Source organism: Balaenoptera musculus, chromosome 8 (assembly GCF_009873245.2).
Source record: "Balaenoptera musculus isolate JJ_BM4_2016_0621 chromosome 8, mBalMus1.pri.v3, whole genome shotgun sequence".
Taxonomy (NCBI): domain Eukaryota; kingdom Metazoa; phylum Chordata; class Mammalia; order Artiodactyla; family Balaenopteridae; genus Balaenoptera; species Balaenoptera musculus.
Genome location: NC_045792.1, coordinates 3,441,006 through 3,455,456, shown reverse-complemented (window position 1 = coordinate 3,455,456; position 14,451 = coordinate 3,441,006). Strand labels below are relative to the sequence as shown.

The 14,451-nt window shown below is 39.8% G+C and overlaps 1 long non-coding RNA gene and 1 other non-coding gene across 2 annotated transcripts in view; both read left to right on the top strand.

Annotated features, from left to right (window-relative positions):
* Window positions 1-14,451, top strand: part of LOC118899422 — a 255,792-nt gene that overhangs the window by 37,280 nt on the left and 204,061 nt on the right. Inside the window, exon 2 of the long non-coding RNA XR_005020943.1 lies at window positions 10,603-10,714. This is a non-coding gene — a long non-coding RNA (uncharacterized LOC118899422). The remainder of the gene's footprint in view (window positions 1-10,602; window positions 10,715-14,451) is intronic.
* On the top strand, window positions 12,376-12,479 carry LOC118900340. Its single transcript, XR_005021117.1, has one exon. It is a non-coding gene; the product is annotated as a U6 spliceosomal RNA (small nuclear RNA).

Here is a 14,451-nt window from a genome sequence, read left to right as displayed (position 1 = left end):
TCCACGCTGTACCTGGCTCTGGAGACAAGGGCAGCCCCACATTAAGCAGTGGGGAGACATCATTAAGGTTATGATTAAACTGCCTTGCAGGGCAAAAAAAATAGCCTGCTGAGAGAAGGCCAGAGTCCTGCCAAAAACATCACTGCTTTGTTATTTATTACAAATTTCTGGTGATTTCCCTTCCTAAATCAAAAGTAGTAATGGGAGTATTACTGCCTCAACATGCAGGTTGGCAGGATAAAGGCTAGGATGCACAGGGTTGGGTGTAATAGAAGCAGTGAGTGAACAAGGATTTATAGGTGCCCAAGAGGTAGAGTTCTAGGGGACAGCCAGGGTCAAGTACAGGGTAGGGTGCTCAGCAGGGAGACTTGAGAGCTGACCCTGGGAGGATCAGAGATATGGCCAAGAAGGTGTTGACCTGAAGCAGATCGACTGCCAGATAGTTTTTCAACAAAGATGGGTTATTCAAGATGAGTAGAGATTGGCAATTAGGGGGCTGCAACCATGGCGAGCCATGTGCATGTCCCCCCATTTCAAGGGAAGGAGAACCCTTTTATAGGGGGGAAAAGGAGGCTGGGAGGGCTGGAGTAAACAAAGAGTCCATGGCTTTTCATTGGTTGAGTCCTCACCAGGAAAGGAGTATCTTTCATCTTCCTGTTGGGCTCTGCTGTGGTCACAGGGCATGAGAGCTCCCCCTTCTGGTCTCCCAGTTCTATTTAACTGAGATTTCTGTTTATTAATTTTTTACAAAGGACACCTGAAGATCAGTAATTTGGGAAAGTGTGTGTGGCGCTGGTGTTGAGGGCGGAGCAAATAGTTTTCAGGGTGATCTGACTTAGATCAGCAGGATGGCATCTTTCCCCAGAGCTGCCTTTAATGGAAAGCTAAGAACATGTCAGCTCTTGGTGCCCAGATGTTGAGTACCACCTGCCCCTCCCTCCATAGCTATTTTGGCTTATGATAACAGAGTGAGTTCCAGATGGGAAAGGCTTGACTCTATCTAGGTAATGCATTTGATGTGTCTATAAGGAAAAAAAAAAAAAAAAAAAAAAAAATGAAATACCAGTGTTATTCTTTATCCATTGTTGCTGTCAGGGTTCAGTGCATGAAACAGAAACCACTCTGGGTCTCTTAGGCAGAAAGGGACTTAATATGGAAAATTAGGTGCTTCAAAATAATTGGAATTGCTGCAGAATGGAGTTGAGGGTTGAAATTGCTGAGCTCAAGGGCACAACACTAGAGCTGCAATCCAGGGATCAGAAAGCCACCGTCTTTGTCACAAATGCCTCTTGACACTTGTGGAGCTGGGGACTAGGCACTGGGATGCCAAGTCTGGCTGCCGCCACTGCATCTTGATTCTCATATGTTCCGGACGTTACCTGCCAGCATAAACAGCAAAGGATAGCAGCCTCTGTTCACTTCCATCTTCCGAATATCACTCCAGTGGATCCAATGGCTAGAACCTAAGTTGGATGCAGAGTCTGAGAGACTGGGGAGTGTGGGATTTTGTTTTCATTTTAGTATTCATTTCTCTCTAGTGAGGCCAGGACCAGGGTGAAGCAGAGAGGCACCCGGGGGCATGAAATTTACAGAGGTGCTGGCTCTCAGGGTCAGGCAGGTGCAGGTGTTCACCTCATAGTAGTACTGTGATAATTAAATGAGATAAATCTTTTACAGAACTTAGTGTAATTTTAACACGTGATGAGTGCTCACTAATTGCTGGGTCAATACCTTTTAGCTCTAGGGAGAAAAGGAAAAATGACGTAACTTTCTCTTCTCCTATGAATGTTCTTCAAAGAATTTTTTCCTTCGATGAATCTCTAGCCTTATGTTATATAGGCTTTTGAGGGTGATGGTCATAAGGCCAGTTTGGCCACTTTTCAGTGAGTCGTGCTGTTTGTGTGTAGCGCCTCTCTAGAATGTATGGGCGTCTGTTACCTTTATCCTAAGCTTTGAGCATTCAGCCACAAGGAAAGATCTTTTTAACATCTTGTCACACCTCCCTAATTCTTCCACACGTAATGGCAGCCTCTGAAAATTATACCTTAGAATGTCATCATTTTTTACTTAATGATTGTTTGAAATATAGATACCCATAGAACAACTTAGGTGTTTCCATATTTTGGCTATTGTGAATAATGCTGTGATGAACATGGGGGTGCAGATAGCTCTTTGATATCATGATTTCATTTCTTTCAGGTACACACCCAGAAATGTAATTGCTGGATCATATAATAAAAATTATCATAATTTAATTATTTTGAGGAACCTCCATACTGTTTTCCACAGTGACCGCACCAATTTACATTCCTGCCAACAGTGCTCAAGGGTTCCCTTTTCTCCACACCCTAAGCAGCATTTGTTGTCTCTTGTTTTTTGAGGACAGCCATTCTAACAGGTGTGAGGTGATAGCTTATTGTGGTTTTGATTTGCATTTCTCTGATGATTAGTGATGTTGAGCATCTTTTCATGTACCTCTCGGCCATTTGTATGTCTTATTTGGAAAAATATCTACTCAGGTTTTCAGCCCATTTTAAAATCAGATCATTATTATTATTATTTTTGCTATTGAATTGTATGAGTTCTTTATATATTTTGGATATTAACCCTTTATCAGAGATATGGCTTGCAAATATTTCCTCCCATTCTGTAGGTTGCCTGTTACTTGTGTTGATTGTTTCTTTTGCTCTGTAGAAGCTTTGTAGCTTGATGTAGTCCACTTGTTTATTTTTGCTTTTGTTGTTTGTGCTTTTGGCATCATAGCCAAAAACATTGTTGTGAAGACCAATGTCTTATAGGAGTTCTATGGTTTCAGGTCTTACATTTAAGTCTTTAAACCTTTTTGGGTTAATTTTTGTGGTTGTTCTAAGATACAAGTCCAATTTTATCCTTTTGCATATGAATATCCAGGTTTCCCAGCATCATTTACTGAAGAACCTTTCCTTTCCCCATTGAGTATCCTTGGCTTCTTTGTCAAATATTAGTTGACTGTATATGTGTGGGTTTATTTCTGGGCTTTGATCCTGTTCCACTGGTTAATGTGTCTTTTTGCAAGTAACATCCTGTTTTTATTATTACAACTTTATAGTAAAGTTTGAAATACGGAAGTATAATGCCTCCAACTTTGATCTTTTTTTAAAAAGATTACTTTGGCTATTCAGGGTCTTTTGTGGTTCCATGTGAATTTTAAGATCGTTTCTTCTATTTCTGTGAAAAATGCCATTGGAATTTTGTTAGGGATTGCATCAAATCTATAGATGGCTTTGAATAGTCATATAATCACTTTGAAAAATTATTTGTCATTATCTCTTCATGTTAAATATGTACATCTTATAACCACCAAGTTCTTGCCTAACAAAATATATGTAAAGAATAATCATAAATGCCCTTGTAACAAAAGACAGAGAAAACCAAAGTTCCACTGAAAGTAAAATAGACAGATTTGGTATGTTCATATAATAAACTTCTACATGTCTATGAAAATGAATTACTATTGTACATAATAAAATATATAATTCTTATAAATACAATGTTATCAAAAGAATCCAATCCTGAAAGGACCCATTCTGTGTGATTTCATTTATATAATGTTTAAAAATAGGCTGTATAAAGTTATGGTGTCAGAATAGTACTTATCTTTGGGGAGGAGAAACAGACAGTGATTAAGAGCAGGCATGAGGGGGCTTTTGGGGTGCTGCTAATATTACATGAATGTGTTCTCTTTATGACATTTCATGAAGCTTAAGATTTGTGGTCTTTTCTGTATGTTTGTTACATTCCAGTAAAAATGTAAAAAAAAAAAAAAATGCTACCAAAAAAATAAAAAAGAAAATGTAAGGAAAGGACCTGAATAGAAAAGAAAAAAATGAAAGTGGTATTTTGTTATTTGGTATTTGTCATTTTTTATGTTAAAATTGAACAATACTTACAAAGTTCAACTATAACAGTAAGGCTATTTTAATGACTAGAAATCAGCATTTATTTGCATATCAGCATGATATTTGCATTTTTGCCCCATTGACCTATTTTCTCCTCTATCAACAAGTCTCTGAAACACGAAGGTACGTAGTTCAAATGATCTATATATATATTTTTTAACTTTTTTATTGGAATATAATTGCTTTACAATGGTGTGTTAGTTTCTGCTGTATAACAAAGTGAATCAGCTCTACGTATACATATATCCCCATATCCCCTCCCTCTTGCGTCTCCCTCCCACCCTCCCTATCCCACCCCTCTAGGTGGTCACAAAGCACTGAGCTGATCTCCCTGTGCTATGCAGCTGCTTCCCACTAGCTATCTATTTTACATTTGGTAGTGTGTATGTCCATGCCACTCTCTCACTTCGTCCCAGCTTACCTTCCCCCTTCTCTGTGTCCTCAGGTCCATTCTCTGTGTCTGTGTCTTCATTCCTGTCCTGCCCCTGTGTTCTTCAGAACCATTTTTTTTTGTTTTTGTTTTAGATTCCCTATACATATGTGTTAGCATACGGTATTTGTTTTTCTCTTTCTGACTTACTTCACTCTGTATGACAGACTCTAGGTCCATCCACCTCACTACAAATAACTGAATTTTGTTTCTTTTTATGGCTGAGTAATATTCCATTGTATATATGTGCCACATCTTCTTTATCCATTCATCTGTCGATGGACACTTAGGTTGCTTCCATGTCCTGGCTATTGTAAATAGTGCTGCAATGAACATTTTGGTACATGTCTCTTTTTGAATTATGGTTTTCTCAGGGTAGATGCCCAGTAGTGGGATCGCTGGGTCATATGGTAGTTCTATTTTTAGTTTTTTAAGGAACCTCCATACTGTTCTCCATAGTGGCTGTATCAATTTACATTTCCACCAACAGTGCAAGACTATACTACAAAGCTACACTAATCAAGGCAGTATGGTACTGGCACAAAAACAGAAATACAGATCAATGGAACAGGATAGAAAGCCCAGAGATCAACCCATGCACATATGGTCACCTTATCTTTGATAAAGGAGGCAAGAATATACAATGGAGAAAAGACAACCTTTTCAATAAGTGGTGCTGGGAAAACTGGACAGCTACATGTAAAAGAATGAAATTAGAATACTCCCTAACACCATACACAAAAATAAACTCAGAATGGATTAAACACCTAAATGTAAGGCCAGACACTATAAAACTCTTAGAGGAAAACATAGGCAGAACACTCTATGACATAAATCACAGCAAGATCCTTTTTGACCCACCTCCTAAAGTAATGGAAATAAAAACGAAAATAAACAAGTGGGACCTAATGAAACTTAAAAGCTTTTGCACAGCAAAGGAAACCATAAAGAAGACGAAAAGACAACCCTCAGAATGGGAGAAAATATTTGTAAACGAAGCAATGGACAAAGGATTAATCTCCAAAATATGCAAGCAGCTCATGCAGCTTAAATCAAAAAAACAAACAACCCAATCCAAAAATGGGCAGAAGACCTAAATAGACATTTCTCCAAAGAAGATATACAGATTGCCAACAAACATATGAAAGGATGCTCAACATCACTAATCATTAGAGAAATGCAAATCAAAAATACAATGAGGTATCACCTCACAGTGGTTAGAATGGCCATCATCCAAAAATCTACAAACAATAAATGCTGGAGAGGGTGTGGATCTATATGTTTTTAAACTGCTCACCTTGCAGTTTCAAGATGGTGGGAATGCTCTCAACTGACGTCTGTGCAGAATCTAGTGACTGCCATCCCACAAGTTAATGCATCTGTTTGTGTGCAGGGCACTGAAAACTGACATAAAATATATTTGCATGTACACACCATTTTCTTAAATATATGCAGCTACCTCTCTCTCTATCATCTATCTATCTACCTATCTATCTATCTACCTATCATCTATCTATCATCTATCTATATCTATCTATCTATCTATATCTATCTATCTATCATCTATCTATATATATCTATCATCTATCTATCTATCCATCCATCTACCATCTATCTATATATATCTATCATCTATCTAGCTAGCTAGCTAGCTATCTACGTACCTACCTATCTATCTTTCTATCTATCATTTGGATCAAATATGTAGAGTACCCCCCCTCCCCGAATCCTGGAAGGACACAGTCTGGAACCCCCGGGACTGTTTGTTTCCTTCAGTTCTCACATTCTGCCTGCCTGATTGTAAGATGGTGGTTGGAAACCTAACTCATCTCCTGGGGGTAGGTTGTCTCCCTGCTTCTGAGGGTTAGCCTGCCAAGAAGGCAACCAAACCTTTACTAACCTCTGGGCAAAAGCTCCCATTTTCCTTTGTGTGTAGAAGGCCATGGCAGCTGCTTGCTGCTTCTGTACACCCCGCAGTCCCTCCTGAGGTGGGGCGATGGAGGTGGCTGTGGACGTGGAGTTACTCTGCTGGGGAAGCGTGGAAAGCAGAGCCTTTCACTGTTTCACACCCACCTTCATGCCTGCGACACAGAAAAACAGTAACAGGAATGTCTCCACAGACCTCGTGGAAGCCAAAGTGTTGAGTGAAATTGTTGCTTTCTGTTTGCAAAGGCAGGCTTTTCACTTCTCACCTCACTTAAAATGGATCTGACAAGAATTTGGCACAAGCGCTCCCACCCTCCTCCCTGAAGCACTCTTGACACCACAGCCTCCCTGTGCTCCTTTTACCCCTCAGGTTCTCAGGATTCTTTGCTGATTCCTCTGCTTTTCCCTAACCTTTAAATATTAGCATTCCTTTAAGCTCTATCACAACCCTCTTGGCTCACTCTACGTACTTTCTCCCTGGGTAATCTCATCCATTTCCATGGTTTTAAATATCACGTATATGTCAACAATGCCAAATTATATATCCAAGCTCACTATCTTGTTCTGAGCATCCAAAGAAACTGACACTGTCAAAGGAATATGAGCTCACAAAAGTAAGGGATCATTTGAGTTACATAAGGATTAAAAAGAAAGATGCACCATATGGTACCTATTCTAGAGGAATAATTAATGGAGTGGAACAAACAATTTAAAATAAGAAGTATTTTCAAAGAAATAAAGATATTGAAAATAGGAAGCATAAGTAAGCAGTCGTTAAGAAAAGCCAGAGTGGCATTAGTGGTTATTTCTCTGGCACAGTTGTGGACGAGGCTAAAGAATCTCCTCCAAGATGAAGGGGGACTTAGGTGAGGCCCCAAGAGAATGGTGTAACCTCATGCAGTAAGATCACCTTGACAACAAAAGACCACAGATTGTAGGAGAAGCAGCCCACGATTGGAGACACCCCTGCCCACTTTAAGTCAAAATCTCCTCTCTTCCCCCACTGCTGCTGCCTTCTTTCCTGAACAAGACAGGTAAGAGTAAGGCTTCCTGAAGTTTGCACCCAGATGGGCAGATGAGGACAGGAGAACCAGCAATAGGAGAAGGAAGGAGAGAGAAAGAAGGCAAGAGTGAGAGTCCTGCCTGGACACTGGAGAGAAAATATGCGTGCGACTATAAAAACAACATTTGAATTTGACAGAATATTTTCCTGAATGAGACTGAGATTTTAATAAATGGATGAGTGTGAGATAACAGAAAATACCTATATCAGTCTCTGCCCCTGGTTCCCAGCACAGAACTCCTGAAACCCTTATAATTTCCTAAGTAACAGAAGTATCAAAAGCATCTTTTGTTCTAATGAGGCGACTCTAGCTGGGTTCCTGGTTGGGGGCTGGTCACCAGAAAGACCAAACTGTGATTAGAACCTTGAAATTTTCAGCCCAAACCCCCATCCTCCAGAGAGGGGAGAGGGGCTGGAAATGGAGTGATGAAGTCTCCATGAAATCCCCAAAGTGTGGGGTCGAGGAGCTTCCCGGTGGGTGAACACGTCCTCAGTGGGAGAGTGATGCACCCCAACTTCCCAGGGACAGACCTCCTGGGTCAGGACCCTCCTAGACCTCACCCTGTGTATCTCTTCATCTGGCTGTTCATCTGTATCCTTTATCATATCCTTTAATAAACTGGTAAACGTGTCTCCATGAGTTCTGTGCACCACTCTAGCAAACTAATCACATCCAAGGAGGAGGTTGTTGGAACCTTCAGTCTATAGCAGGTTGGTCAGAAGCACAGGTGACCGCCTGGGCTTGTGACTGGCATCTGACGTGTGTGTGTGTGTGTGTGGTGGGGAGTCTTGTGGGACTGAGCCCTTCACCTGCGGAACCTAATGCCATCTCCAGGTAGAGAGTGTCAGAACTGAGTTAAATCATAGGACACCCAGCTAGTGTCCCAGAGAATTGCTTGTGGTGGGGAAAAACCTCTATACATTCACTGACCAGAAGTGTCAGGAGTGAAGGGTTCTGGGGGAATAACAAAGGAGACACACAGGAGGGAAACACAGTAGGGAAGAACTGGGTTTTTCCCTACAACAGGAGGGAAAGACTGAGTTTTTCCATTTTAATAAGATTATGGAAATAATTAGACTGGACTAAAATTTAAATAGAAATAGATTGGAAAGAAAATGAGATGAGTGCTCTAGGCAGATTGCGTGTTCAATGCCAAGAAAAGTGCAAGCAATTTTGAGAGTAAAACATATTTCGTGCTGTACCTAACTGAATTGAGAACCAATTATTTATTGACCACTAGACATGTAAAAATGATTGTCTAGGTGTTAGAGATAGAGCAGTGCATAATTCTGACAAAAATCTCTCCCCTCAGGGAGCTTACTTTCTGGTGGAAATCAAAGCAGGTATATGTGTTACCTACTGAGGAATGTCCAAGCCTGTCCTGATCAGGCTCTAGAGCATCACTGTTCGGTGGAACTTTCTGGAAAAGTTCTACATCTGCGCAGTCCAGTAGCTACATGTGGCAGGCATGACTCAGGAACTCTAAAGTCTTATTTAATTTTAACTCATTTAAATTTAAATAGCCGCCTGTGTCTAGTGGCTACCATATTGGACAGAGCAGCTCTAAGTTTTAGTGAAATTGGACAATCAACTTTTATTGAAAGTCCCCTTACTAAGCAGGACTCGGAAACCAATCCATATGACTGTTCCATGGACACTCCTTTAAGAATAAAGAGTTTAATAAATATCAATTAGAGATACCCTGTTATTTGTGTTATTTAGGATGTTGATATCATTACTGATTATACTCCATCACTTGATGATTCATGGACTGAGGATGGGTGTGGACTAAGACTTCCCTCACTTTTGGGCTCTGGCCGTGTCTCCGCTTCCAGAGTTCATTACCTTGTTCTTAGCTGGACACTGTGCTTCCTATAATCGCTGCTTATTTGGAAATGAAGCTTTCAGGAAAATGTCTCAATTACCATTTTACACTTAATATGAGACATGTAAGGAAAGAGATATTCCCTTTTGCCTCACCACAAATCACCATGAGGTTTTGGAACTTTGAGGGCTTTCTAGCTTTGCTGGAGCATGAGGTCACATATGCAGCAGTAGGTCCTTGAAGACAAAAATAGAGCAGCTATTTAGACTTCATGAACATGTTTGATTCTCTCAAGAATAAATGGGGGAGGGTCATGGAGAATTGGAAATAAATACATAATAGAGTTGTTCAGGAGCTTGGTGGCATCAGGCCAACATCTCTGTGAATCTCTTGACCTTTGCTTCATGTTTGTCATTTCATGGTTAGCAGATGGCTGCTGGGGATCCAGACATCATGTCCACATTCAAGGGAGGAAAGCATGGGAAAGGGGGAAAGACTTTGTCAGGTACATCCATTCCATTCCCCCCAAAAAACATAATCTCTCCCAGGAACATCCTGCATGTGTGTCATTAGCCACCCAGACACTATGAGCTTTCAGGGAGGATGCAGAAGCAAGCATGTAGCCTGACACAGTGACACCCCAAATAAAATCAAAGTTCAATCAGCAAAGAAGAAGGGGGAAGTGAGCATTGAACAAGCGACTAACAGTACCTAACACAGTAGGGATTCAACTTATTTTTCTTTATATAGTGAACCTGTTTCTCAGAAGAGAAAAAGCCATTACTGATTTTTCACAACAATCTTTAAATTACAGGTCTCTCAGTCCGTGGGATTGAAATGAAACAAATACTAGCAATAGGCTCATGCCAGTCTCAGAATCACTTTTTTATTTCAATGAATAGTGCTGATGGGTTGAGCTCATTTCAGTAGCTGGATGCTTCCTACCCTAATAGGAGCATTGTCCCAGGAGCCTCCTCAGCTATGTATGCAAATACATTCCTGTCAAATCCTAACATCAGTTTGACATACATGCTTCAACATGGTTGAATTCCTGTGGAAATTATTCAGGTGAAGAATAGGGCAGATGGAATGGCACCACACAAATACGGGAAAGAGCTGAAACAGTAAAGAAATAACAAGTCAGCAAGCATAATAAGTCATGGAGAGATTGGCTGGAGAGAAGGAAGGGGCCATGTCATGCACAGTCTTGGAGGTCAATGGTAAGGAGCGAAGATCTTATTCTAAGCACAGTAAGAAGCTCTTGAGGTACTTGGTTCAAACAGAGTGCACGCCTGGTTTACGAACTGTCACTAGTGTAGTCATCCATGGGAAAAACAATTTAAATGTGTTCAAATGTCTTCTGTTAAGTTGAATAAGCAATTTGTCAATTTCAGTGTATTCAATGAATTGCTTTGATAGGCATCTCCTGTATGTCACACATCCAAGGAGGAAACGCACCTGTGTGCATCAGAGGGGGCTCTCCGTAGACTTCTCTCTTCCCACTGCACAGAGCTGCAGAGTTCTCTGGCAAGTAAGTATCCCTTTCATGGGTTCTAGTTACTCTTTTGTACTCTTATGCCATTATGTATGAGTTTCATTATGCATGTGCTCCCCAAATAACTGGACCTATTGTGTCTATTAAAGAAACCAATGGACATTCTGACTCTTGGAAATGATTACTTTTGCTTAAGAAAATGTTTGGCTCCTGTAGGGGTAGGTAACATGATACAGGGTTAAGAGTGGATGGGAAGGTAAGTCAGGGGTCAATTTAGTAGTCTGAGAGAGCACGGTGCTTAGGTTAGATTGATGCTAATGGACACGAGGAACCATGGGTGATTTGAGATGTATTTTGGAGGAAAAAATTGAATTAACGATGGATTCAGTTAAGGAAGGCATACAGAGAGAATAATCAAGTATAACTTCCAGAGTGCTGGCAGAGTACTGGTTGCATACTAGTAAGGCTTATTGCATGAATGAGAAAAAGGAGGTATGATAGTCACGACATGTACAATGCTTTCCAGTTTTAAAATATTTGAACCTACATCTTAAGATATGGTAGGACAGGGTTTATTATTTTACATTCTTTGCAGACGTGGAAACAGAGGCTCACTGCCTCTTAGTTCTGCTTTTGCCAATCTGGAGACTGGTCAGAGACAAAAGATGTGATGTGGGAAAGAGAGAGGACATACACAGAGAGGTCAGATGAATCTTAGAGAAGAGGAAATTAGAAGGCGGCGAGGAAAGTTGTGCGGGGATGGCGAAGAGACCTGGCGTAGCTGGGACCTGCGGGAGCTATGGGGAGGCACAGTGCACTCTGAGTGGTGTGGGTGTAGGTGAGGGTTGGATCTCCTTTTGATGTGCTTGAAGAGATGTAAGGAAAAGATTGTTTTGTTTTGTGTTTTTGGTGGGGGTTTGTAATGACTTTCGGTGGGTGAGGTATTTCTGCTTCTGTGTGATTCCAGGTAGAGACTGAGTTCATTAAGATTCCAGCTTTCATGCTGTTCATATCGTTTTGTTGCCTTGAGCACACATGTGAAACGGAACTTGAATGAAGACTGATTTGGAAAGCAGAGCATGATTTGGGGGCAGTGAGAAAATGGGTTTGACCAGTTTTATGTTAAACTTTGTGAAAGACAAGTTGGACAGGTCCATTGGATACAGGTTATAGAAGGCCTGGGAAAAAATGTGAATTGAAATCCTTACTAGCCAGATGTGCTGTAAATGCTCTGTCCTGCTGAAAAGAATTTTTAGAAATATAGAAAATTATTAAGATGATAAAAAATATTCATAGTACCATCATGTGGAAAAAAACTTTTACTATTTTAGGGTGTTTCTTCTAGCCTTTTATATGGGTGCATGTATAAACGTGTGTAAAAACTTCATAATATTTTAATAATTGAAATTATAATATACATAACATTTTACAACATATTTAAAGTGCTCGGTGGACACTTTCATATTAAATAATCTTCACAAAATAATTGTTGAGGGCAACACAGTAGTTCGTCATATGGGTGAACCATGAGTTATTTAACCCTTTCCTTACAGACTTTATTTTAGCTATTCTGCCATTCCTCTAGTGAATCTTATCATTTGCTATTTCTTTTTTAGCCATTATAAATGGTGCTAATTTGGTACTTGATAAATTTTTCAGAATTAGAATCTTTTACTGGTCAGAGGTAGTGGACACTGGTGCCCACTTTGACAGCACATCTACTAAAATTGGAACAATACAGAGATTAGCATGGCTCTTGTGCAAGGATGACACACACATTCGTGAAACGTTCTGTATATTTGGATGTTAACTAGATGGTGATCATTTTACAGTTTATACAAATGTCAAATCACCATGTGTTGTAGCTGAAACTCATGTAATGTTGTGTGTCAATTATACCTTAATTTTTAAAAAGTAATGGTCACTTTTAGAGCCCTTGGTAGATATTGCCCAATGGCCGTCTAGGTTTGAACCCCTTCGGATGCCTTTTAGCAAATGATTGGATTTCCTGTTTCACTGTCTCCTCCCCAATACTGGGAATTAACTTTTAAAACATGAAAAATAATATCTCATGGTCTTCATTTGCATGTCTTTGGTTCCTAGAGAGTTTATTGGCTATTTTTCTTTCAAAACTTACATTCACGTGTTCCGTTTATCTTTCCGTTCTGTCTTCATCACTTAAGACAGCTTGGACCCAAAACAGAGCGGTAACTAAATAAATATTTTTACGATTGACTGAAAATCCGTTGTACTACCACCCAGGAACCAGTAATGCATACAGTTTTTGTGGTTCCTCTTCTATCCATCTTCCCAAATTTAATGATTTCTCCTATGAGATGTAGTATTCAGAGAAAATGTGATTTTTTTCCCTACTCCCTGTAATCCTAAGAGACATTCTCTCAGTTGAAATTTTCTCTCTTAATTTTCACTGTTCTTCATACATCATTAGTGGGAGCTGTTGCGTTATGGGAGGGCAGTGTCTGGACTGCATATTTATTGAACTCTAATTGTGTGCCTAAATGAATATGCCAGCCATGCAACTACCAATGTAAGTCTTAAAAATAGTAATTTGCGTAACTAGCCGACAGGAAGGCTTGAGCTATTATTTAAGTTCATATATAACATTACATCGTCAAGTGTTAATTTATGCTCTGTCCTTTCCAGAATGATTGAGCTGTTTGGTAGTTTTATTTATGACTCATGCTTAGATCCATTTTCCAGTGCTGATAATGTTGAGATAATGGGGATTTATAGTTCACCCTGACAAGAGACCATAAAACAAATGGCTGGATGTTTTCTCTATTGCTACAGGCTCAATTTGTATCATAAAGTACTTAATAATTGTTATTAATGAACGCTCTGTGGTTGGTATATAGACACAGCTGGGAATCACATCTGTTATCAGACAGCCTGTGTTGAGTAAAGCACAAACACTGCAGGGAACTAATAGCTACAAAAGGAAATGACATCACAGAGCCATGGGAAGTGCCATAGATATTAGCTGCACTGAGACAGAAGAGAATTAGGGTAGATTTTAGGAGAAATGACAGAATTTGGCTCTTTTTAAAAATTTTCTTTCATGTGGATCACAAATATCTTCAATTGTGAGCCTGAGTTCCAGGGTCAATCCATATATTATATACGAGTAAAGCATATATCTTAGTTTTTAGATAAAAACAAATAAAAATAGACCAAATTCAGCTTACCAACTTACCCTTCCAGGCTTATCTCCTGCTGCTCCTCTCGAAACACTCTGATGTTCCATCCAAATTGGGTTCTTCGCCTTTGTTTTTGCAGACTTACGCTTTCCTGCCTGCGTGCTTTTCCTTATGCTATTACCTCTATTTGAGTCAATTTCCCTCAAACTATTTCAAAAGAAAAAGAACTTTCTTTCTTTGACTTTTCTTCCTTCCTCCCTCCCTTTCTTTTTCATTTTTCCTCTCCCCTCTCCTCTCCTCTCCTCTCCTTCCCTCCCTCCCTCCCTCCTTCCCTCCCTCCCTCCTTCCTTCCTTCCTTCTCTTTCTCTGTCTTTTTTTCCCTTATTTGTCCACATTATCAACTTTCATTTTTTTCATTCACCATTGGCAAACATATGAATATATTTCATATGTGTCATTTGATTATATGTAGTCTTACAAAATAGGTTTTGATTTGGGTGCCTGTTTTTTTTAATTTAAGGAAATCATCGTAAATTATAGACCTCATTTTACTTCTTTAACTTAGCAATGAAGTGCCAACCATGGGGCCCTGTGAACATCTAGTCCATTCTTTCT